This window comes from Triturus cristatus, chromosome 7 (assembly GCF_964204655.1).
Source record: "Triturus cristatus chromosome 7, aTriCri1.1, whole genome shotgun sequence".
Lineage (NCBI taxonomy): Eukaryota > Metazoa > Chordata > Amphibia > Caudata > Salamandridae > Triturus > Triturus cristatus.
The window spans coordinates 1,398,005,891-1,398,029,829 of NC_140590.1; the positions used below are offsets into that span (position 1 = coordinate 1,398,005,891).

At 43.3% G+C, this 23,939-nt stretch overlaps 1 protein-coding gene across 3 annotated transcripts in view; it reads right to left on the minus strand.

Moving 5' to 3' along the window:
* The window catches only part of PPP1R16B (protein phosphatase 1 regulatory subunit 16B), a 422,185-nt gene that overhangs the window by 209,743 nt on the left and 188,503 nt on the right, over window positions 1-23,939 (minus strand). The gene's annotated exons all lie outside the window — the stretch shown is intronic.

Below are 23,939 nucleotides of genomic sequence, written 5' to 3' on the forward strand. Positions count from 1 at the left end.
CACACCCCAAACTTACGATCTTCTGATCAAACAACTTCCGCCGATCCCCATCTTTAAATATGAGGCAGATCCTCTTCATTAGCTGCAGCCTGTTTGTAGGACATGCTGCTTATATCTTCAGGGGGGGGAAACGAATTTGCCAGAATTCTGGAAAACCTTGAAATCATATCTGTGACCCCCCTTCTTGTGTACATCTCACAGACCGTTAGCATTGGATAACTAGATCGCAGGCCAAGTTGCTTTCGAGCCAACTACGTCGTACTTTATACATATAAAAAAAAATACTTATACATACACATTAGACAAAGAAGCACTCTACTTTTCAGCCCCTTTTCACGATACGTACATGTATTAATTCACATGCACATGTCTAATTGTTTTTACATGCTCTCGCTGTTTTAAAGCACTTTAAACAGAATGTGTTTAAATGACCCAAGCCAATGCTCAACGTTTTATCATGCATAGATTTGTAAAATGCTGAGTTGCCCTCAGCAGGAATTAAGCCCATGAGCATTAGAGGACCGGAAGATACCGCAGCAGTGACATTGAAGCAATGAGCAATCTCGTAGGCTCCATTTGTAAGCAAAGCTCATGTGCTGGTAAGATAGCTCAGTTGGTTAAGGCACTGGCTGAAAATATGTGAGTTTATATAGCACATCTCTTCAGCTCTTCTCTCTGTAGTGCTGCGTCTGTCGGGTGGGGTTGCTGGGGGAGTTTAACAGTAAAAAAAAAACAAGCATGAGCAAAGCCAATAGGTCTCACCTATGCAACAGCTATTGGCTTTGCCAATGTGTTTTAGCTATGTTGTACATCAGTGTGGCTGCTGTTCAGCATGAGTAAATGATAGTGGCATAGAGGAAAGTAGCGTGAAGTGGCGTAGAGTGTGGTGGGCTGGCGAAAAGTTGTGTGAGGGTTGTGGAGTGATGTAGAGTTGAGTGGCGTAGAGTGTCATGGGTTGGCGTAGAGTGGAGTGGGGGGTTGTGGAGGGGTGTAGAGTGGAGAGGAGTGTCATGTGCTGTTGTAGAGGGGAGTGTTTTGGAGTATAGTGGAGTAAAGTGGAGTGGAGTGTTGCGAAGTAGAATAGAGTGAAGTAGAGTGGAGTGTTGCGGAGTAAGTGGTGTAGGGTGCCGAGACAGAATATCGATGCAAATATATTGACTTGCACAAATGTCGTGGTAAAAATATTGTGGGTCAGAAATATAGATAGACAAAATATCGTGGTCAAGAATATCGATTTTAGGTAAGTATTATCGATGTTTAAAATATCGAAGTGTTAAATATCGTTTGCAAAAATATAGTTGTTAAAAATATCGATTTTTTATTAATGTTATGTATGTTAGTATATATTTTATATGTAGGTGATGTATGTTTTTTTGTATAAGATTGTTTGTATTTTTATATGTGTTAAAATTTTAGTAGTTATAATTTTTTATTAGAATTTAGCATTTTTAGTTCTGTAGCGTGTTGCGGGTTTATAGGGGAAAAGGGTAGGAAGTAATTTAATTATATAAAATGTATTGATTATTTTAAGTTGTTATTAGTTGTTTTTTTATTTGAATTTTGCGTTTTTTGGTTCCTTAACGGGTTGTGGGTTTATAGGGGAATAGGGTGGGAAGTAATTTATTTATATTACATTTATTGAATATTTTTTATTTAGTAATATTTGTTTAATTGTGATGCTTTAGTGTTAAATATGTAAAGTAATGTATTATTAATTAATTAATCATTTGTTGGTAATTAATTTTCATTAATTGGCAATTAATTATGATCATTGTGTAATTAGTTTTATGTGTATGTTGTGGTGTTTATAGGTGTAAATGGTGGGAAGGGTAGGAAGTAATTTATTTTTAATTGCCGAATTAATGATTAGTTGTTAATTAATTTTAAATAATTAATTAGTAATTAATTATGTCTATTGTGTAATTAGTTTTAGGTGTGTGTTGTGGTGTTTATAGGTGTAAATGGTGGGTAGGGTAAGAAGAAATTTATTTTTGATTGATGAATTAATAATTGGTTGTTAATTAATGTTAATTAATTAATTAGTAATTCATTATGGTCATTGTGTAATTAATTTTAGGTGTGTGTTGTGGTGTTTATAGGTGTATATGGTGGGAAGGATGGGAAGTAATTTATTTTTAATTGATGAATTCATAATTAGTTGTTAATAATTTAAAATAATTAATCAGTAATTAATTATGTCATTGTGTAATTAGTTTTAGGTGTGTTGTGGTGTTTATAGGTGTAAATGGTGGGAAATAATGTATTTTTAACTGATGAATTAATAATTAGTTGTTAATTAATTTAAATTAATGAATTGGAAATTCTTATGTAATTGTGTAAATAATTTTAGGTGTGTGTTGTGGATATTATAGTGTTAAAGCATGTATTCAATGAATGTTTATTTTTTAATTAATAATATGTTTTTAATTGATCATTAATTATGTTAATTATGGAAATACATGTAAATAAAACTTTTGCATTTTTTTATTGGTGTGGTGGTATAGAGTAGGAAATAAAAGAAATACATTTATGTTTTAAATAATTTTTATGTTTGTTAATATTCGGTCCTTTTAAATAATTATTGTTTATAAATGTATTTATTAATTTATTTTATATAATATTTGTAACTTTTGCTTGTAGTGGTAGACTGAGGGGTGTAGAGTGAAGTGAAGTAGAGGGGAGTAGAGGAGTAGTGTGTCATACAGCAGAGTGTAGTGCAGTAGAGTGGCATAGAGTGGAATAAAGTGGTTTAGAGTGGCATAGAGGGAGTTGCATAGAGTGGAGTGGCATAGAGTGGAGTAGGGTGTCGTATAGTGGAGGGGACATAGACTGGAGGGGCGAAGAGTAGAGTAGAAAGCCATAGAGTGGAAGGGCATATGATAGAGTGTCGTAGAGTGGCACAGAGTGGAATAGAGTGTTGTGGAGTAAAAGGGAGTTCACAGAGTGGAGTGGAGTGGAGTGGCGTGGCGTAGAGTGAAGTATCACAGAATGGAATGGAGGATCATAGAGTGGTCATGGAGTAGTCTGGAGTGGCGTAGAGTGGAGTAGAGTAGGGAGGTGTAAAGCAGAGTAGGGTGGCATAGAATGTGTTGTAAAGTGGAATTTTGTAGTGTGGAGGGGGCTTAGAGTAGTGGGGCGTAGAGTACAGCAGAGTGTTGTGCCGTAGAGTGGAGCAGTGTTGTACAGTGGTGTCGAGTGGAGTAGAGTGTCATGGAGTGGAGCATCGCAGAGTGGCATAAAGTGGCATAGAGTGGAGTAAAATTGAGTGGAGTGTCTTGTAGTGAATTGCCATGGAGTGGAGTGGAGTGGAGTAGAGTGGACTGGCATTCTGTGATGTACAGTGGAATAAAGTGTTGTAGAGTGGAGTAAAGAGTTGTAGAATGGGGTAGAGTAGCATGGAGTGGAGTGGAGAAGAGTAGCATGGAGTGAATGGTGTGGAGTGGCATAGAGCATGGTAAGTGGCTTAGTTTAGAGTGTCGTAAAATGGAGGAGCAAAGAGTGGAGGGGTGTAGAGTGGAGGGGCACAAGAGTGTCATAGAGAGGAGTAGAGTGCAATATCATAGAGTGGAGTACCCTAGAGTGGAGTAGAGTGTCGTAGAGTGGAGTGGCACAGAGTGGAGTTTCATAGAGTGGTGCAAAGTGGCTTGGGATGTAGTGGAGTGGCTTAGCATGGCATAGAGTGTAGAAGAGTGGAGTGTTGTAGAATGCGATAGAGTGGACTATCGTAGAGTGGCATGTCATAGAGATGAGTAGTGTAACCTAGAATGAAGTTGCATAGGGTGTCGTAAAGTTGAATAGCATAGATTGAAGTGTCGTAGAGTGGTGTGGAGTAATGTGTCTTAGAGTGGAGTGGCGTAGAGTGGATTAGAGTGTCATGGAGTGTCGTAGAGTGGAGTAGAGTGGAGTAGGATAGAGTGGAGTGTCATAGAGTGGAGTAGAGTGGCATAGAGTGGAGTAGAGTTGTGTCGAGTGGAATAGAGTAGAGTGGAGTAGCGTAGAGTGAAGTATGCATGTTGTGGTAGTGCACTGCCAGTACAGACAACACATTTTGAATTGAAATTACCATTTTATTTGCATACAGATTTACTGATAAAACTATACAGAACACAAACGATAATGTGTGGAAATGGCAGCACCTAGTGTATTGATTTCTTTTGATCATATTCAAATATTTGTTTCTAGCACGCATCAGATATACAAAAAAGATGTGCTTCATTTGTGCTTTCCTAATTCTGATACATTCTGATACATTCTGAAATAAAATTTTGTTGTAAGTACGTAAAGTATATTTGAGGAGCGCTCAGTACACAAAGGTGTCACGGCGCTAGCAAAACCCTGCAGCTGTGACAGGAGTAGGAAGAGCAAATAAAAAAGTGAGAAAACCCTACACAGAATAAAATAGAAAAAAACACCCCCTTCCACAACCCCAGATTGTCAGATAAAGCCTCTCACTTCGAAGTCAGAGAGAGAAAAGTAAATACCAAGCTCCCTCGGAAGACAGAACCTGACATTTGACCTCTGTCTTTGAATGCACAGCAAATGTGGCACAATATAAACAAAATTTAAAGGCCTCTTAACAGAAAGCGAGCACTCATGGAAGAATACAGTAAATAAGCTAACCTCTACGGGAGGGACAAAGATATGGCAGACAGCCAGAAACAAATAATGCCAGCGAATAGAAAGTAATCAAATGTGAGTTACAAACCACAAAGCTAATGGTAATCAATTGGTGGAATGCATTCCTAGGTATGTTTTCCAAATTTTCCCAAGATGGCGGCTGCTGCATTTCCACAATATTATGGATTTACCACTTTTGCCACATAATCCACCATCTGCTTCATAATCTGCAGATCTCACACCAAAATCACATTTTTCAAATGTTGCTTACAAAAAGCATCACCTGTGAGAATGCGCAGCAGTCTCAGACACTTTGTAAAGGTTAACAGCTCAACTCTCAGTTGATGAGTGGTGCTTTCAGGTGTTAAGCTAGTATTGATGGAGAGGTCATGTTGCCTATACAGCATTAATATATCTTGAAATGAAAAAGACAATGTGAAACATTCTTGCACAAAATCTGTCACATTATGCTTCATAATGTGACTTTTCTTGCTGCATAATTTTGTCATCCATGGCCTATGAATCGATTCTTCCCTGTCGCATCATTTCAGTGGCTCTAGCTTAGTTTCAAATGTTTTCAAGAATCCCACTTAGGTCTTAAAGCACGCCCACACATGAGCATGAACAGCACAACTGAGCGGGACGGGTTGAGCACTACGTATACTTGCTGAGTATCTTCTCAGCTTGTTTCCTCTTCTCGAACCGCCCACATGCTGCCATTTTATGCACCCTGTCCGGAACAGACTGTGTGGGTGACATCAGTCAAAAAAACGTGTAAAGTGCAATAATATCGCAATAAAAGGACAGAGCATCCTTTTGCTCAAGGACACAGTTTATCTCTAGTCACCAAAGATGAAAGAGGCATCATTCTTTTCAAGCTGTCTCAGCAGGGAGGCTAGCAAGCCTTGCCAATTGAGATAAGGGCAGGCGGAGCACCTAGGAACATTGTGCCAGACAATAGTCCCAGATAAGCAGCCTACCTTGTTCAAGAACTCCAGTCGTGAATAGATTTATGCATTTGTTTAATTTATGCCTTTAGAGTGGTGCAGTTTGACTGGTAGACTGCACACTACCTATGCAAGGCTGCTTGGCACAATTTTGTTTTAACCTGTTTGCAGGCACTTGAGGGATACACTAGAACAGGGGCCTCCAACATTTCTGTAAAAAGATCTACTTATGTTCATTGAAAATCATTCTTAGCCACTAAAATTTAGAGTTTCTATAGTGATCATATCAGGCAAGATTACATCATGACAAAATAAAGGATTACCAGTCGTGGTCGCCTCAGTGCAGTAGGCAGGGCTACTAGCAGTAATGAGAAGAATGCTTTGTCAATGTGAAGGACCTCTACACGGGTAATACACAATGGGCCATGTTTATGAAAGGGATGCATCACTGTTGCGTCACGAAGTGGGGTGCATCATCATGACACAACCCTCAAATGTGATTTATCAAGCAAGGCACCTTGGGAGGCCCTGAGTGGCTTGATAAATCCAGAGTAACGCAATACAGCATAAATCACTATGTTGCATTACTCTGCTCCAGCAAGGCATTTAATGGGCGGAGTGTGGGTGTTCCCACTGATCCATCCCTGAATTTTGGCACATTCACAGATTTACCATCAGTGATAAACTTGGGAATGCGTCAAAATGCTATGCCTCACCTGGGGAGGCGTAATAAGGAGAAACATGTTTACTTCCTCTTTCTTCGTGCTACATTCTGCCTCAGGGGATTGTTTTGTGCAGGAAGGTGGCCTTTGCTGCACAAAAACAATCCTGCTTACAACGCAGGCACCCCTACACCATGGTGAAAGAATACCCGTGTTGGCGTTAGGCAGCCAAAAGGGCGCAAGAAAGGACAGGAATGTGTTGTATTATGTTAAATACGAAGCAGTCCTGCCCTTTACATTTCACGCATCTGCTTGTGCGGAAACGTTTTATTTTAAGAATTTCAGTTTGACCCGTTACTTACAATAGGGGTCTCCAACTCCGCAACAAAATCGTCTTCTCTGCAATGGATCTTTGCCACTGTTTTAGAATAGAGCATCAATAGAAAACATCTCAATAGACATCCTCAGTTTAGTAATTTAGTTCAGTCAATGATGAGAGTTTTGGATCAGTTCAAAAACCTTTATTTATTGATAAGAGTTTAGTATTTGTTTTGGCTTTTTAGTCAAATTACTAAATCAGATAAATCTGTTTACAGAAATATCAATAAAAAGTCATAGCTAGAATCAATCAAGTAAATTACAATTAGTTCCATAAAGGAAATGTATCCCTATTCTACTTTAACTGGATTCTAACTTACTGGAACCCATAAAGAGTTCTTACGGAAAAGAGCAGGATTTAAATAAGCTTTGAAATAGAATCTGATTGAAGCCAAACTCCCCAAGAAGAGTAGTTCCAGAAACTTGTCCGAGTCTCTTTTTTCTCAAATCAGCATCAGCAAACAGCCACAGTAACAACTGTTCAAAGTTCAGCTAGGAAAATAGTCACAACAGTAGCCATAACTGGTAAAGAAATTAGACGCCCCAAAATAGTAGGCAACAGAGATCAGCATTAACTCACAGCTCTAAGGGAAAAGGGGATGGCAGTAGAAGAATAGCCTGGACCCAAATAGTCTGACTTAATTCTAACTAGGAACATGTATATTATAAAACACAAAACATATGTAACAATCCATACTGGTTTTAGGTCATCTGAAGTCAATGAGGAAAGATTGTCTGTTTATCTGTTGCTTCTTCCTTCATTCCCAAGGTAAACATACAAAGTCGGCAAGGTGCTATCTACAAGTGTCAACTTAGTTCCTTAACATTCATGTGCATTAACTTCACTCTGAGTTACCATGAGAACCCTGCAGCCTAACTATTAGCTAGTCAGTATTCCACTGCATAACCATGAACTAGAGGCAGAAACATTCTAGTTGTAACCTACGATATTAAGTTATGAGATTCACGTCTTCATGTAAGCATTATTGTTTTAATACACTATTCAGAATTCAAAATTGTGAATATATGGCAGCTAGAAAACTAACTAAATAAGATGAGAACATGTAGCTTAGGAAAAGAAGAAATACATTTTAAAGTGAACACATTCTACAGAGATGATGGGCCAGATGTACGACTCTTTCATTTAGTGCCTCGCAATTTGCGACTCATTGCGAGTCGCAAATTGTGAGGTGCTAAATGAAATGTACAAGTGTTATTACACTGTTTTGAGATTCCCAATGGGGTCGCAAATTGCGAGGCTCTTTAATATTAATGAGCCTCTTGCAATTTGCGAGCCCATTAGGAATGCCAGCCCTCCCAGAAATAGTGGCCTGCTGGGCTCAGCAGACCACCATGTCTGGGACTGCTTTTTAATAAAGCAGCTTTTTTTTTTAATGCAGCCCGTTTCCTTAAAGGAAAACGGGATGCATTTAAAAAAAACCAAAAAAAAGTTTTTGTTTAATTTTTTAAGGGCAGGCAGTGGTCCCTGGAACCACTGCCTGCCCTTAAAAAATATTTTTTAGGACCCCTTCCAAATTGCACCTGCATTACTACCCTCTTGAAGCGGGTGGTAATTTGCGAGTGTTTTGCGACTGCAATTGCAGTCACAAAACAATCACACATAGCATTGCAGACACAATTAGGAAGGGAACGTCCCTTCCTGATTGCGACTCACAATTCCTAAATAGCGAGTTGCAAATAAACTGCGAATCGCTATTTAGGAATTATACATGGCCAACAGTGACTTTGCATGCGCAAACAGGTCAGCACACCCGTTTGCGCATGCAAAATCATGTCGTACATCTGGCCTGATATGTTTAAAACAAGTGAAGAGTGAATCATTTATCAAATCATATTGCATAGTTCAGTATTTCTAAAAAATATGTCTTTATTAAAGAAGAAAATTAACTGAAAGGTAGAAAATGGAAAAGGCCTAGTCTGCCTAATAGTGTAACTGTACAATAAGGATGAGTGCTTACCAGTAGCGGTCCGTGGAGGGAGTTCTGTGGAGCAGTGAGGCGGGGCGGGGGAGGGGCAGGGTGGTGAAATGTAAACACCGGAATATGGATGAACGGAGGTAAGTACACATTTAAATAAATAAAACGAATTCCTTTGCGCGCGCTGCATCGCAAAATGCGATGCAGAGCACGCAACAAAATTTGTTTTATTTATTTAAATGTGTATTTATTTACCTTCGTTCATCCATATTCCGGTGTTTACTTTTCCCCGCCCCGCCTCACCGCCCCTCGGAACTCCCTCCACGGACCGCTACTGGTGCTTACTGCAAAAACATGCTACGAGTTAATTTACCATGTTTAAGAAAAGGTAATTGTCTAGTGGAAATCATGGCATTTATTTAAACTAACTTTTTCCACTCTATCACAGTGAAGCAAGGTGGCTTGCTGCGCCGCCCTGCGTGAAGCCTTGATAAATGAGGTTCTTACTGACTACAAACTGCAAGGTAAGAGTTTTGTTGGGAAGATGAGGAGTTAAGTCTCCTCCCAAAGGACATTATCCACCCATTGCTGCTCAAGAGATAGGATCACAATTCTGGTGATTTGTAAACCTCGGTTATGAACATCACAGTGGCCTTGATCAATATAGTAACCGGCAAATAGCAAGTGGGTTGAGTGTTGACCTCTGCGAATGAATGTGTTGCATGCTTTCGCACTACTATTCTTTTTACTTTTTACTCTATACCACGTTTAAAGGAGTTTTAAATAGTTATTCCGATTTCAAAGTAATAAATCTGGCAAGGCATTCCATCGTCATTGGGATAACTGAATTATACTGCATCTAGTCTCAACCACTATGCAACAGCTTTTGAGCTAGGCCTTGAGTGGTCAAGCAAGCTATCCTGGAGACTCAAGCAGCAATTGGAGGCACGACTCTCTGCCTCAAAGGAGGTACCCAGCCTTCTGGTCAGTAGGGAACATAAGCATTCTCAGCTTGAATTCTGCGAGTGGTCTCCACAACTAAAAGAATATGCGAGAAAGCCTGACAAGAGCTCAGCATAACTGCCAGTACTGACATTCAGAATATACTGCCCTTCAGGAAAGCACCGCCTCCCGCTTGCATCTTATATATAGAACATTCTGCATCTATGGAACCTGTGGAACTGAGCTACCTCCAATCCTATTGGTAATCAGTCAACTGAAACTGCATGGCCAAACTCACAAAAGCGACAATGTAGCTGCCCTTTATCAAATTCAGCAACATCATCACCATCAACATAATCACTTTCATAACTTTAATGAGACAATTGTTCAAACTACACTAGACTCTAAACCTGTTCCTGTAGGGCAGATATGTACACAAACATTGTGAGAATCCACAGGATACACACACAGGGGCATATTCATCAAGTTGTTGGATCGCCCTGGTGCAAAGCAAAAGGGTGCAAGGGCGAAGCAACAACTAAGTTAGATTTATCAAGCCACGCAAGGCCACCTTGTGTGTCCCTGCGGGGCTTGATAAACCTAGAGTAACGCAGCGCAGTGAAAATCGCTGCATCACATTACTCTGCCCCAGGGAGACATTCCATGAGTGAAGCGTGAGTTCTCCCACGCATCAACCCATGGATTTTGGCTCACTGCCAGATTTACCATTACTGGTACACCTGGGTTTGTGTCAAAATGCTATGCCTCTCCAGGTGAGGCGTACCAAAGGAACTATCTTAATTTCTTCTAGTTTTTTCCTCTTTCTATGTGGGCTGCATTCCGCAGCCCCCAAGGAAAGAGGAAAATGTCTCAGATGACTGTTTTTGTGCACAAAAATAATCCTGTCTGTAATTTGGGCACCGTTGCACCACATCGCAAGGGTGCCTGCGTTGGCGCCAGGCAACCAAAAGGACGCCAGCACAAGGAAAGGACAGGAGTGTGTCGTATTATGTAAAATACAGCGTAGTCCTGACCTTTTTAAGTTTGTATGAAAGAATACTATCTCAACACCTCATGGGTGCCTTTGATGCATCTAAAAATCGCATATTCCTTTGCACATTACCTCTCTTGAATCATGACTACCATCTGTACCCATATGACACGCTAGCAGCATGCCTCTATTTCGAGACCTTTGCTATCAACAAAGCAATGCTAAAGAAAACCTCTGGACAAAATACAAAGATCCATTCTTAGCAACTGGTAAGGCTAAAACAGTGAACAAGGTAGAAAATGGGATGGAAAAGAAGAACCTGCAAGAGTGAATTAAAGAGACACGAAGTGTAGGGTAGTGGAGGAAAGCGGCAAGAGGTTGAATCAAGACTAGGTATTGGCATGTGGTAACCCCAGCGGCAGACTCCGAAGGGCAACTTTGGTACTCTGAATTTTTTTATTTTATTTTTAAAGATGCTGCATTTCTAGGATGCCACTAGGAAGCTCATAGCACACTGTAAAGACTTCTCCAGATAGCTTGATGAAAGGAGTCTCCAAGATATATTGCAACGCAGAGCAGTGGCGTTTACTGGAAGCACCTGGTGGGCTAGTTGGCCCCCAGGGTCCCTCAGGATTGAAAGGGAATTATTTCCCCAACTAAAACGCGCCACAGGGGGTGTTTGCACACGTCACCTCAGGCCCCATACCCTCCCTTCACCACTGTGTAAACGCACCCTGTGGCCGTTCTAAAATGAGAGATTAAGTCCCCTTGAATCCTAAGGGTCCCTAGGGTCAAACTAGCCCACTAGAGACCTCCAGTAAGCGCCACAGAGCTGCGTTGCATAGAGGTGTAAAAAGGGGCATGGCCTCAGAACACCTGTCTGCAACACAGCTCCCTGGCGCATACTGGAGATACCTGTTGGGCTAGTTGGCCCTCAGGGACCCTCAGTATTGAAGGGGAATTAATTCCCCAACTTACAACTAGCCAGGGGGCGCGTTTGCAGAGTGCTGGAAGGAGGGGGCGTGGCCTCAGGCGAGATGCCGGTCTTTTATTTATTTAATTTTTTTAAGAAGGAGGGCTGTGTGGCCCCCCTTCTTTTTCTAATTTATTGGCCCTGGGGACCCCATCCCCCAGGGCCTGCACCCTAATTTTTTTTGTTGAAAAAAATTAATTTGGCCCCCCCAAGGCCTTAATCGGCCCCGGGGACCCCAACCCCGGGTCATGGCCTTTTCTTTAAAAATTCTTTAGGAGGGGGGCTGCGTTGCCTCCCTCCTCAGGCCACATATGGCCCTGGGGACCCCATCCCCCGGGGCCGGATTTTGTTTTTTATTATTTTAAAAAAATATATATTTATAGAAGCACCTAGGACATGCTGGACAAACCGTATGTACCTATCACCATGACGATTTGCGTGATATTCATTAAAAGGCGGCTATGCATACAATGAATCCACGTGGAATGTATTTACACCGCTGGTGAAGCTCTGACGTGTCTGACGCCCTACCGTGCCTAATCCCGGTGCCCCCGCCAGTGGGTACTCTCCAAGTAGACACCCTTGTCGTTTATTTATACAAACATGGGTAGCTATTGACAGGCACATTTAATACACATGCACACCAAGCCATTCAAAGGGGATTCGACAAAAAATCGACCAAACTATGCAAGAAACCCCACTCACGGTTAATAAAACACACATCCACCGCCGGATGTGTAATACTTTTTGTTTTACTCTCTGGAAGGGAGATGAATCTCACTTGAGAGTCACAGCGTGCTCCTGGCTGAGCCCAGTGCTGTGTTACACCCACCAGTGCCCGCCGAGTGCCACACACCTCTGTGTTGTATTCCACCAGCTAGTGTGTATGCTATGACACTCTCTAGCCCATGTGCACTGTAACACCACCGCATGAATATGTCATGCCACACCTGCCTTCGCACAGGTTATATTGCCCCATCTAACGTGCCTTCCTCGATGCCTATGTTATAACACACAGCGCTATGCCATACATATTACAATCTGGGATCCATATCTTTGTCACAGTGCATATGCAACGTTACACTCCCCAGCACATATTTTATATTACAACTTTAGAGACTAGTTAGGTTACACAACACTGCTCTGTGAATATTACACTCCAAGGCGCATATCGCATAGCACGCGCTAGTGCCTGTGCTATCTCGCGCTCTCCAATGAATCCGCACAATGTACTGCATATTATATTTCACGCCCCGGTTCATCTTATATCACACTTTTTGGTGCATAGTTTATACCATATACTATATCTAGTTTTCATTTTCAATCGTGCTCTCAGGACTATGTTCTATATAACACTGCGTCCACCTACCCTTTTCACAGGCATTACATTTTGCGATGGGGGGTGGAGGGTCAGGGGGTGTTTCTGCCAAGTGAGCCCGGAGTCACAGTCACAAACGTCCTCTTCTTCCTGAATAAATATGAGATTATGCCGCATAGTTGTTCATATTTTAAGTAGTTCGCACAGACTCAGATTTTAAAAACAATAAAGTTCCTAATACCCACCTTCTCTGAACAGTTAGCTTGCTGCCCCATCCACCTCCTCCCTATCCTCTGTTGTCTGAATCCATGGACTAGCCTCCTCCCTCCAGCCATGCATGGTCTGATGTGCTGCCACTGCCCTCCATTTAGCATGATGTACCAGTCCACTCCTCCTGCCCTCCATTGCCCAATTCTATGGCCCATCATTGACCTCCTGCTTAGCCTCTGTGATTAGCTTGCTGCCCCTATTCTCCTTCCCCCTGCCATCCGATGTCTTTGTGCATGCCCCTGCTCCATCCTTTTTGCCCACCATGTTCCATGGACCTGCCACTCCTATCTACTTTGAGTGTTCTGTTGAGCTGCCACTCACCTCCACCCTGCCTGTCCACATGCCATGCCCCTATCCCCTTCCTCCTGTGCTCCATGGTCCATTTTACTGCCACACCCTTCTGCCCTCCCTGGTCTGTTGTGCTGCAACTGCTCCTAATGCCTGCCCCGCGTGGTCTGTTGTGAGGCCCCTTCCCCTGAACTCTCTTGTCCGTGCCCAGGTCCTGACCCTCCCTTCTATCCTCCATGGTCCTTTGTGCATGCCCCTGCACCCTCCTTCTTGCCCATCATAGCCATTGTGCTGCCACTAACCCTCCCGCTTGCCATGCATGGTCTTCTGTGCTGCCATGGCCCCTCCCACCTTCCCTGTGTGGTCAGCTAGCTGCCCCTGACCCCCTCCCACCTTCCCTCCATGATCTGTGTGTATGCCATCATAGTCTAATTGTTGCTCTCCATGGTGTGTCTTGTTTCTAGTGCCCATCCTGCCTGACCTCCATGGTCTTCTGTGCTGCTCCTGCCCTGCCCCCTTGCCCTCAGCCCTCTGTTTCCATGTGCAGACCCCTATTCCCTCCCTCCTGGCTTGTCAGTCAGTCAGTCAAAAACACTTTATTCGATTAGTTAAAATCATAAAAGTACAGAAATTCATAAAAGCATAAGCCATGACATAATCAATAAAAAATATGGTTACAATAAAACCATATAATAAAACAACATACAACATATTTAAAAATCATTAGAAAATTACTCATATGATTCCCAAGCTAGAAGATTGTTTCGCCTTACAGCGCATAGCAGCCACCAAAAAATTTGCCACACTAAAGATAATGCGAGTACTACTCAGCTGTTGAAGAAACAGCAGGGCAGGTCTAACTTGTGAGAAGCCAGCTTCCTTTAGAATTGGAAGTAAGTATTTTTTACGGCTAGCAGAATAAAACTCGCAAAACATAATAAAATGCAACGTATCCTGACATGAAAAGTCATCACAGTGGCATGGTATGCTGCATTTGGGCTTGCCACACAGAGGATAAGAGCCAAGTGAGTAGTGAATCAGATTGAATCTAAAACGCAGTAATAAAAATCTATGGAAAGGATTTGAAACAATGCTTAGATAGGGTTCCAGCGAAGGAGACGAGAGAAGCAAAAAATGTGCTCTCACATTTGGTTTTCGAAGTTCCGTCTCCTCGCGGTCCATAGTAAGTCTATCTAAAAAAGACTGCCTGGTCCATGCAATATCTGCTTTAACTATGAGAGATGGAGACGAAAAAAGCTCAGGGCGCCCCATGCTAGAGAACGCCACTCTAATGTACTCTAGCCAGGGGATTCTATTAGCATGATCTAAGGCTAAAACATCACTCAGGATCTGATGATTAAGGGAGATTTCCTGGTTTAACCAGGTTTTCACCCAAAATAACAATGGAGCCAACTTCAATTTATCAGAAACATAACCCAAACCAACCTCCGCATGAATAGAAAAAACAGGTGTTGATTGGGGAACTGATAGCAAAGAACGCAGGAATCTATTTTCTGCAACTTGAATCATATCCTGTGTAACATAGCCCCACAGAGCCGCGCCATAAGTGGCGATAGCCAGGCTTTTTGCTGTATAGACCTTCAACAAGGCCTCCATTGGCCTTGCCCCCAGCTTCTTAGCAAAACTGATCACAGCTGAGGAAGACCTGGCTACAGAGTTGCGTTTAAGTTTAATTTGTGGGCCCCAGGAGCCATTCTCATCAAAGAGAACTCCCAAATAGCAGAAGACCTTAACCCTGGAAATCTCTTCCCCGTTGCAAAATAGGGATCTAGACTTTGGCTTTTTACGTTGTTTCCCCACAACCATAAAGTGAGATTTTTTAATATTCACTCTAAGATCCAGGGCAGCCATGAATGCACCAAAGGCATCCAACAATCTCTGAAGCCCCACCGCCGTGCGGGCCAACAAAACAGCGTCATCCGCGTATAGAAGAACCGGTACAACCAGTTCCCCCACGCGCGGCGCATCAGCTCTCGGGACCCCCAGAGACCCTTCCAGGCCGTTAATATAAATTGTAAAGAGGAGTGGGGCAAGGATACACCCCTGCCTCACCCCTCTCTCCGCCCTAAAGTGCTTCGTGCATTTCCCATCCTGTGTGACCCTCACAGATGCGGATAGATCCTGATGCAAGGTTGCAAGAAAACTTACTAAGGGCGGGTCAATACCCAGATCCAGCATGATTTGCCAGAGCTTGGACCGGTTGACCAAATCAAAGGCGCAGGACAGGTCCATGAAAGCCATGAAAAGGGACCCGTCCTTCGCCACCGTATATTTGCTGATTAAAAGCTGAAGATTTAGACACTGGTCCAAAGTCCCCCTTTTTGGTCTAAAACCGTATTGCAGATTAGATAAAATGCCTTGGCTATCTAAGGCATCCCAGAGTTTACCAAGTAAGACCCTGCCCAAGATCTTAACCGCAGAGTCTAGCAGGGAAATAGGTCTGTAGTACGAGGGGTCATCACGTTGGCCCTTTTTAAAAATGGGTATAATAAGAGCAGTTGCCCATGAGGCTGGAAACCTATAGCTTGAGACGGCGTTAAAAACATTAACTAGGATCCTTGCCCAAACATTAGGAGAAGAGGCGAAAAGGTCGGCTGGTACACCATCAGGGCCAGGTGCCTTATTACTAGCTGACTCCTTAATCGCCATTTCCACATCCCCCTGCTCAAAAACTAGGGAAGACATGGAGCAGGCTACAGAGGGAAGAAGACCACTATTAGCGCTAGCGCCACAGGCCCCATAAATTTTACTAAAATGGTCATACCAAAGCTCATCCTTGATGACACAGTCCTGGGTGGTACCCTCAACATCTGAGAAGAATGGGTTATTTATTGTGGCCCAGAACTTACCGCTGTCCCGAAGGACATCAATAGATAGAAGATTATTCCAGGCTTCTGATTTTATTGCCTTTTTCCTATTAGCAATGGCCGCTTTATAGGCCCTTCTCGCGTGTGAGATTTCTCCCCGATCCCTAGGGCTCTTTTTTAGTGCATCATACAAAATCCTATGCGCCCTAGAGCAACTCCCATCAAACCATCTAGGGGGATTACTGTTGTTTTGACGGGAATTAGTGGAAGTCAGATCCCTAGAAATCTGTGCGCAGATGGCCTCAAAGGCCCCGACCACCTCCTCTGCTGTCGAGTGTTGGTTCAAACAGGTGGTCCATGGCCCATCCATCTTAGCACACAACTCCTGTAAAAAGGAGGCAGGGGCCACCTTAGCCCATTTAACCCTGCGACCCTGATCTTTCACAATCAGGGAAAGGTCTCTTGGACAGGGAAGGTGCATTACGCCCAAGCTCTTCGGCAGGGCCACCTCTAAAAATACCGGATTGTGGTCACTATGTACAGATGGAATAACTGAATGAGCTAGAACCCTAGCTAAGACGCCAGAGGATAAAAAGAAGTAGTCGATTACTGAGCCCAGGATCGAGCCTTTAAAAGTAGAGGCCCTACCTCCAGCCTCTATGAGATTGGATTCAAAGATGTTAGTTGTGGCGAGGAGAACCTCAAGGGCCTCCCCCTGCTTAGTATGCTCGAAATGTGGAGCCACAGCGTCTACCGGCCCCTCATAGACATCAAGGCCCTTTAGGTAACACTCGTCAGCGCAAGGATGAATATTAAAATCGCCCATAAGGACGAACTCGAAACCGGTGTTTTGTTTCTGACTATATTCCAACATAAAAGTTTGCAAGTCAGCCACATGTTGTGTAAGATCAGCACCTTCTCTTGCATTATAAAAATTAATTAATAAAAGTTTCAAAGTGTGGGAAACCAGCCATTCAACACAAAGGAAATTGTTAGAGTCAGTAGCCAACCGGGTGAAAGTACCCGTCAAGTGTAGTGACAAAAGAAACAATAAACCCCCTTTGGGACGACCAGCCCCCCCTGTAACAGCCGGAACGACAAAGCTGGAGTAGCCATCCACACAAAGATTGCTAGAGGGGTCCCACGTTTCCTGGATGGCAATAATATCATGTTTACCTAAAAAGTCCAACCAGGATGGGTCCGCTTTTTTAGAGCTTATCCCAGCCACATTCCAACTCAGCAATTTACAACTGGCCCCACCAGGAGAGTAGTCCAAACAGGGATCAGATGTCTGAACCAGGTCTGGCAGTCAATCATTAGTTGTCAAGTCTGACAGTGGGGAATAGTAATTGTTCAGGGTCAAAATGGGAGGCTGTGGTGGCAAAACGTTCTGAGGAGGTAGGGAAACTACAGGCATATGCGGAGCTCCATAATTATGAGTCCCTCCCAGGTAAGGCACTCTTGGGAAAGAGTGAGGCTTCAAGGGTGGGGGTGGGATATACTTGGTGTTGCGGGGTAAAACCCGATGATTGTGTAACCCAGGGAGGGGTAGAGGGGCAGGTTGGTAGAAAAACCCCAGGGGGACTGCTCTCATATCCCCCTGCCTGATCTCAGACCCATCCCAAAACAGACTGTCAGCAATATTTGGTCTATTAAAGTTAACGATTACACAATCCCCCATCAATCGCTTTGGGCGTCGTCCCACCCACCCCACCCTTCTGGCCATAATGATGTTTGAAGAAAAATCCCGCCCACCACAACTACGCATAGTACACCATGATCTAGTAAGCCTCAGTAGGTCATGCGTAGATTCCATTACGCCCGTTTGGAGCGGGGGGACCCCAACAAAAACGGCTACCACGGGGGCTGATTCCGGAGGTAGATCAAGTGTAACCTGACTGCCCTTATCCTGTATCAAGGTCCTTACTACGGGCTGAGGAACATCAATGCCAGCCCCGCCCACCAAGTGGCTATTTGTATGGGTGGTTTGTAACAGATGTGGGGTAGGAGGGGAGGGAACCAATGCCGACTCGCTACAAGTGGGAAATCCAACCTTTGGGGGGCATGATTGTAGAGGATGACCCAGAGGGGATACCTCTCTCTAACCTGGATTGGGGATCTAACCCCACCCTGAACCCCACCTGCTGTTGATGAAGCTCCTTAATGGACGCTACCAAGCTGGAACATTTTTTAAGCAGATCTGCTACACAAGCATTAAGTGTTTCCACAATGTCTTTCGCAATGCCAACCAGTAAGGGTTCCACCCGAGATGCAATTCGTTTTTCTAGGATGGCCGCCATGGGGGGCCCTAGATGCTCCTCAGAGGTCAATACTGGTGCAGGTTTAAGCCGTTTCGTACACTTCTTCTTAGAGTTTCTCACAGCTCCCGAAGTGGCACAAGCCTGAGGCTCTGATTGAACCACGAGACCCTGGGTACAAGACACAGGCTCATGTATAATTGGCGGATTAGAAATTACGACAAGGGGCTCCAAGGGGATACTTGGTGTGAACACTCCCACACTAGGGTCACAAGGCAAGATAGGAGGTACCAGTCCAAGTTCCAGTTCGGCATTGGCAATTTCCTTAGATAGCACCCCAACAGCGGACGACAAATATGAGATAATACAGTCAGATTTGCGGGGCACTTTCGCTTTCTTCCCACTCCCTTCTAGGGATGCTGCTTGTTTGCGCTTACCCATTGTGTGGCGTTAAGGGGGTGGCCCGTCCCGGCCTCCTTCGGGCTCTGACGGGCACGGACGGGCCCGCCCTTGGCCCGGGCTTCGCCCGGGCAGCGCCCGGGCATGCCCGCGTGCGTCCCGCGCTGCGGGGCACCAGCGGCACTGAAGTAGGGGCCAGGCGCTGCCTGATGACAGCAGCGGCGAGCGCCTGGGGCAAGGACTTCTGGGGGCTGTGTTTTTTCTGCAGCGCTGGGCGTTCCCCTCGCGACGGTGCCGGTAAGTTATTTGGCGGGGTTAGCACTGCTCCCTCGCCCAAGCCGTTCGCCTCACGGCGTCCTCTGAAGTTCTTGGTACGGGTACTGGTACTGGCTCACATCAGACAGGCTCCCACTACAGGCGCGTCCCGCGCTGCGGGGCACCAGCGGCACTGAAGTAGGGGCCAGGCGCTGCCTGATGACAGCAGCGGCGAGCGCCTGGCGCAAGGACTTCTGGGGGCTGTAGTTCTGCAGCGCTGGGCGTTCCCCTCGCGACGGTGCCGGTAAGTTATTTGGCTGGGTTAGCACTGCTCCCTCGCCCAAGCCGTTCCCCTCACGGCGTCCTCTGAAGTTCTTGGTACGGGTACTGGTACTGGCTCACCTCAGACAGGCTCCCACTACAGGCTTGTCTGTTCCATTGTAATGCCCCTGATCCGTCCCTCCTGCCCTGTATGGTCTGTTATGCTGCAGCTTTCTCTCCTGTCTGTCCATTATGATCAGCTAGCTACCATTGCCTATTTCCCCTCTGTTCTCTGTTGTCCATGTGCATGGTCCTGTCCCCTCCCTATTGCTTTCTATGGATTGTTGTGGTGCACTCCCGTCCCGCATGCCCTGTGTGGTGTATTGTGCTGCTGCAAACCCTGATGCCTGCCCTGTAGGGTCAGTTTGAGGCACCTCTCCATGTCCCTCCTGTCCTCTGTTATCCGAGTCCATGTCCATACCCCAATTCCTCCTGCCTATCATGATCCAATGTACCATACTTGTGAACATTTTGAACTTGGTAAGAGGGAGATTTTGAAAAAAAACTGGGGTATTGATTTTCCCCTTTGAGTTACATTGAAAAAGAGGAGGTTGTAGACAGGAGACAGATCAAATAAAGCCCATTTGAGCTTAAAAACATTGGACGTTTCCTGGCTGAAACGGGTCTGTTGGCAAGTATGGTTGTACTACCACTGCCTCTTCCTTCTGCCCGCAATGGTCTATTATATTGCCACAGCCTCTCTTGCCAGTCCTGTATTGTTGGTTTGTTGCCCCTGCCCCCCTTTCCACTGCCCTCCATAGTCTGTTGTGCTGCCACTGGCCTTCCTGCCTGCCCAGTGTGGTCAAATTGTTGCCTCTGCACTCTCCTACCTGCCTTCAATTTTCAGAGTCCATGCCCCTGGCCTCTGCCTCTCAACAGTATCCCAATGAACAACTAGATTGCTAACATTGTATATTTATTACAAAAGTGTGGAACGCCTGACGTCATCTTGATGTAATCAAAACTGTATTACATAGAGCATTTCCTTTAGAAATTACATATATGAGAGGGTCTTATTTGCATTAAAATTATGGTTAGTGCTCTAAAAAACTAAAATGAGGACATATTTTCTGAGTTTTCAAATAGCGACAAAGAACTTTTAAATTATTTATAATCTTTATGTTTTTTTATCCAGTTGACCACTTGATTAAATGTTGCACCTAGGGGAGAGGATGTGGTGTTACTTCCAGAGCTGCAGACTTTGCAACTGGGGAACCAGGTTGGAGTTTCTGCTTCAGCTTAACATTCTGTGATTCTGGTCAAATCACTTAATCTCCCCATGTCTACAACCAAAATGAATTTGATCTTGTGTGATGTAACCAATGCTCATGTAAAGCACTCCAATACCTGACAAGTCTGCACTATATAAAACTGCAAATACACACAAAATAAGTGTTTTGCACACTTCTGTCATTGGGCTACATGTGGGCTACATCTGGGTGATATTTGTGCTGCATTTGGGCTCTTTTGTCTCTGGTGGCTATCTTGGGAGATTTATTTGTTATGAAGTTTCCTAATTTCCTCATTTACTGCAGTCTCCTCAGTAGGAAATGCTTTCAGTTTATTCCATCAAGAAGGTATTCAGATATGTCACACATTTGCCATAAATTCTGAATGTTAGCACTCTAGTTGCTCATTAGATCACTGTAGTAAACCTACTGCTCACCACGGAAGTCTGCTGCTGGTATTAAAAGTGCATGTTTCAGTCTGCATATCAGAATTTTTTAATGAAATAGGAGAGGATTTGAGAAGTCACTCAAAATGTGCCCTCATTTTTCTTTCTTCAGCACTAATCATAATTCCTATGGCAAAATGAACCCCCTTATTGTGTTCCTTTTTAAATAAATGTTTTAAGTGTTACCAGTTTATTCTAATCAAGATGGCTTCAGGTGTGCCATACTTTTGTCATAAGTAAGACAGTAAGCGCTCTAGTTGTTCTTAAGAACACTCTGGGACACTCTGTCATTGGGCTATACTTGGGCTACATCTGGGTGATATTTGGGCTACATTTGGGCTCTTTTGTCTCTGGTGGTCATCTTGGGAAATTTATTTGTTATGACGTTTCCTAATTTCCTCATTTACTGCAGTCTCCTCAGTAGGAAATACTTTCAGTTTTTTATTTTGGTTCCATCAAGAAGGCATTCAGATGTGTCACACATATGCCATAAATTCTGAATGTTAGCACTCTAGTTGCTCATTAGATCACTGTAGTAAAGCTACTGCTCACCAGGGAAGGCTGCTGGTATTCAAAGTGCATGTTTCAGTCTGCATGTCAGAATTTTTTTATGAAATAGAAGAGGATTTGAGAAGTCAAAATGTGCCCTAATTTTTCTTTCTGCAGTACTAATCATAATTTCTATGGCAAAATGAACCCCCTCATTTTGTTCCTTTGTAAATTAAATGTTTTAAGTGTTACCACTTTATTCCAATCAAGATGGCTTCAGGTGTGCCATACTTTTGTCATAAGTAAGACTGTTAGCGCTCTAGTTGTTCGTTAGAACACTCTGGGACATTCTGTCTTTGGGCTATACTTGGGCTACATCTGGGTGATATTTGGGCTACATTTGGGCTCTTTTGTCTCTGGTGGTCATCTTGGGAGATTTATTTGTTATGACGTTTCCTAATTTCCTCATTTACTGCAGTCTCCTCAGTAGGAAATACTTTCAGTTTTTTATTTTGGTTCCATCAAGAAGGCATTCAGATGTGTCACACATATGCCATAAATTCTGAATGTTAGCACTCTAGTTGCTCATTAGATCACTGTAGTAAAGCTACTGCTCACCAGGGAAGGCTGCTGGTATTCAAAGTGCATGTTTCAGTCTGCATGTCAGAATTTTTGTATGAAATAGAAGAGGATTTGAGAAGTCAAAATGTGCCCTAATTTTTCTTTCTGCAGCACTAATCATAATTTCTATGGCAAAATGAACCCCCTCATTTTGTTCCTTTGTAAATTAAATGTTTTAAGTGTTACCACTTTATTCCAATCAAGATGGCTTCAGGTGTGCCATACTTTTGTCATAAGTAAGACTGTTAGCGCTCTAGTTGTTCGTTAGAACACTCTGGGACATTCTCTCTTTGGGCTATACTTGGGCTACATCTGGGTGATATTTGGGCTACATTTGGGCTCTTTTGTCTCTGGTGGCCATCTTGGGAGATTTATTTGTTATGAAGTTTCCTAATTTCCTCATTTACTGCAGTCTCCTCAGTAGGAAAAACTTTCAGTTTTTTACTTTGGTACCATCAAGAAGGCATTCAGAGGTGGCACACATTTGCCATAAATGCTGAATGTTAGCACTCTAGTTGCTCATTAGATCACTGTAGTAAAGCTACTGCTCACCAGGGAAGTCTGCTGCTGGTATTCAAAGTGCATGTTTCAGTCTGCATGTCAGAATTTTTTTATGAAATAGAAGAAGATTTAAGAAGTCAAAATGTGCCCTAATTTTTCTTTCTGCAGCACTAATCATAATTTCTATGGCAAAATGAACCCCCTCATTTTGTTACTTTGTAAATTAAATGTTTTAAGTGTTACCACTTTATTCCAATCAAGATGGCTTCAGGTGTGCCATCCTTTGTCATAAGTAAGACTGTTAGCGCTCTAGTTGTTCGTTAGAACACTCTGGGACATTCTGTCATTGGGCTATACTTGGGCTACATCTGGGTGATATTTGGGCTACATTTGGGCTCTTTTGTCTCTGGTGGACGTTTTGGGAGACTTATTTGTTATGAAGTTTCCTAATTTCCTCATTTACTACAGTCTCCTCAGTAGGAAATACTTTCAGTTTTTTACTTTGATTCCATCAAGAAGGCATTCAGATGTGTCACACATTTGCCATAAATTCAGAATGTTAGCACTCTAGTTGCTTATTAGATCACTGTAGTAAAGCTACTGCTCACCAGGGAAGTCTGCTGCTGGTATTGAAAGTGCATGTTTCAGTCTGCATGTCAGAATGTTTTAATGAAATAGAAGAGGATTTGAGAAGTCACTCAAAATGTGCCCTAATTTTTCTTTCTGCAGCACTAATCATACTTTCTATGGCAAAATGAACCCCCTCATATTGTTCCTTTTTAAATTAAATATTGTAAGAGTTACCACTTTATTCCAATCAAGATGGCTTCAGGTGTGCAATACGTTTGTCATAAGTAGGACTGTTAGCGCTGTAGTTGTTCTTTAGAACACTCTGGAAAGCTGCAGTAGAACACAAAGGAATCAACTGACAGTCTCTGCCCTTGTTGGATGTACATGTTTTACTGAGAATGTCAGACTTCACTCTCACATGACTGAGAAAGATAATGTGAATTTACAGAAAATATGCTCTCAGTTTAGCTTATAGATCACCTTCCAAACCTCTGTGGGAAAAGCATGAGAAAATAGTTTTCTCTCAAACATGATTCATGATATCACAGCAGAAGGCTTTTTCACATGGTAAAATCACCTTAGAACACACCACAATTCCTAAAATGAGTATGGTACCATCAACAAATGATTTATAATGTAACTAAAGTCTTAAAACCTTCTGTTAACTGCAATGCTTTTTAATGAGGTACTATCATGTAT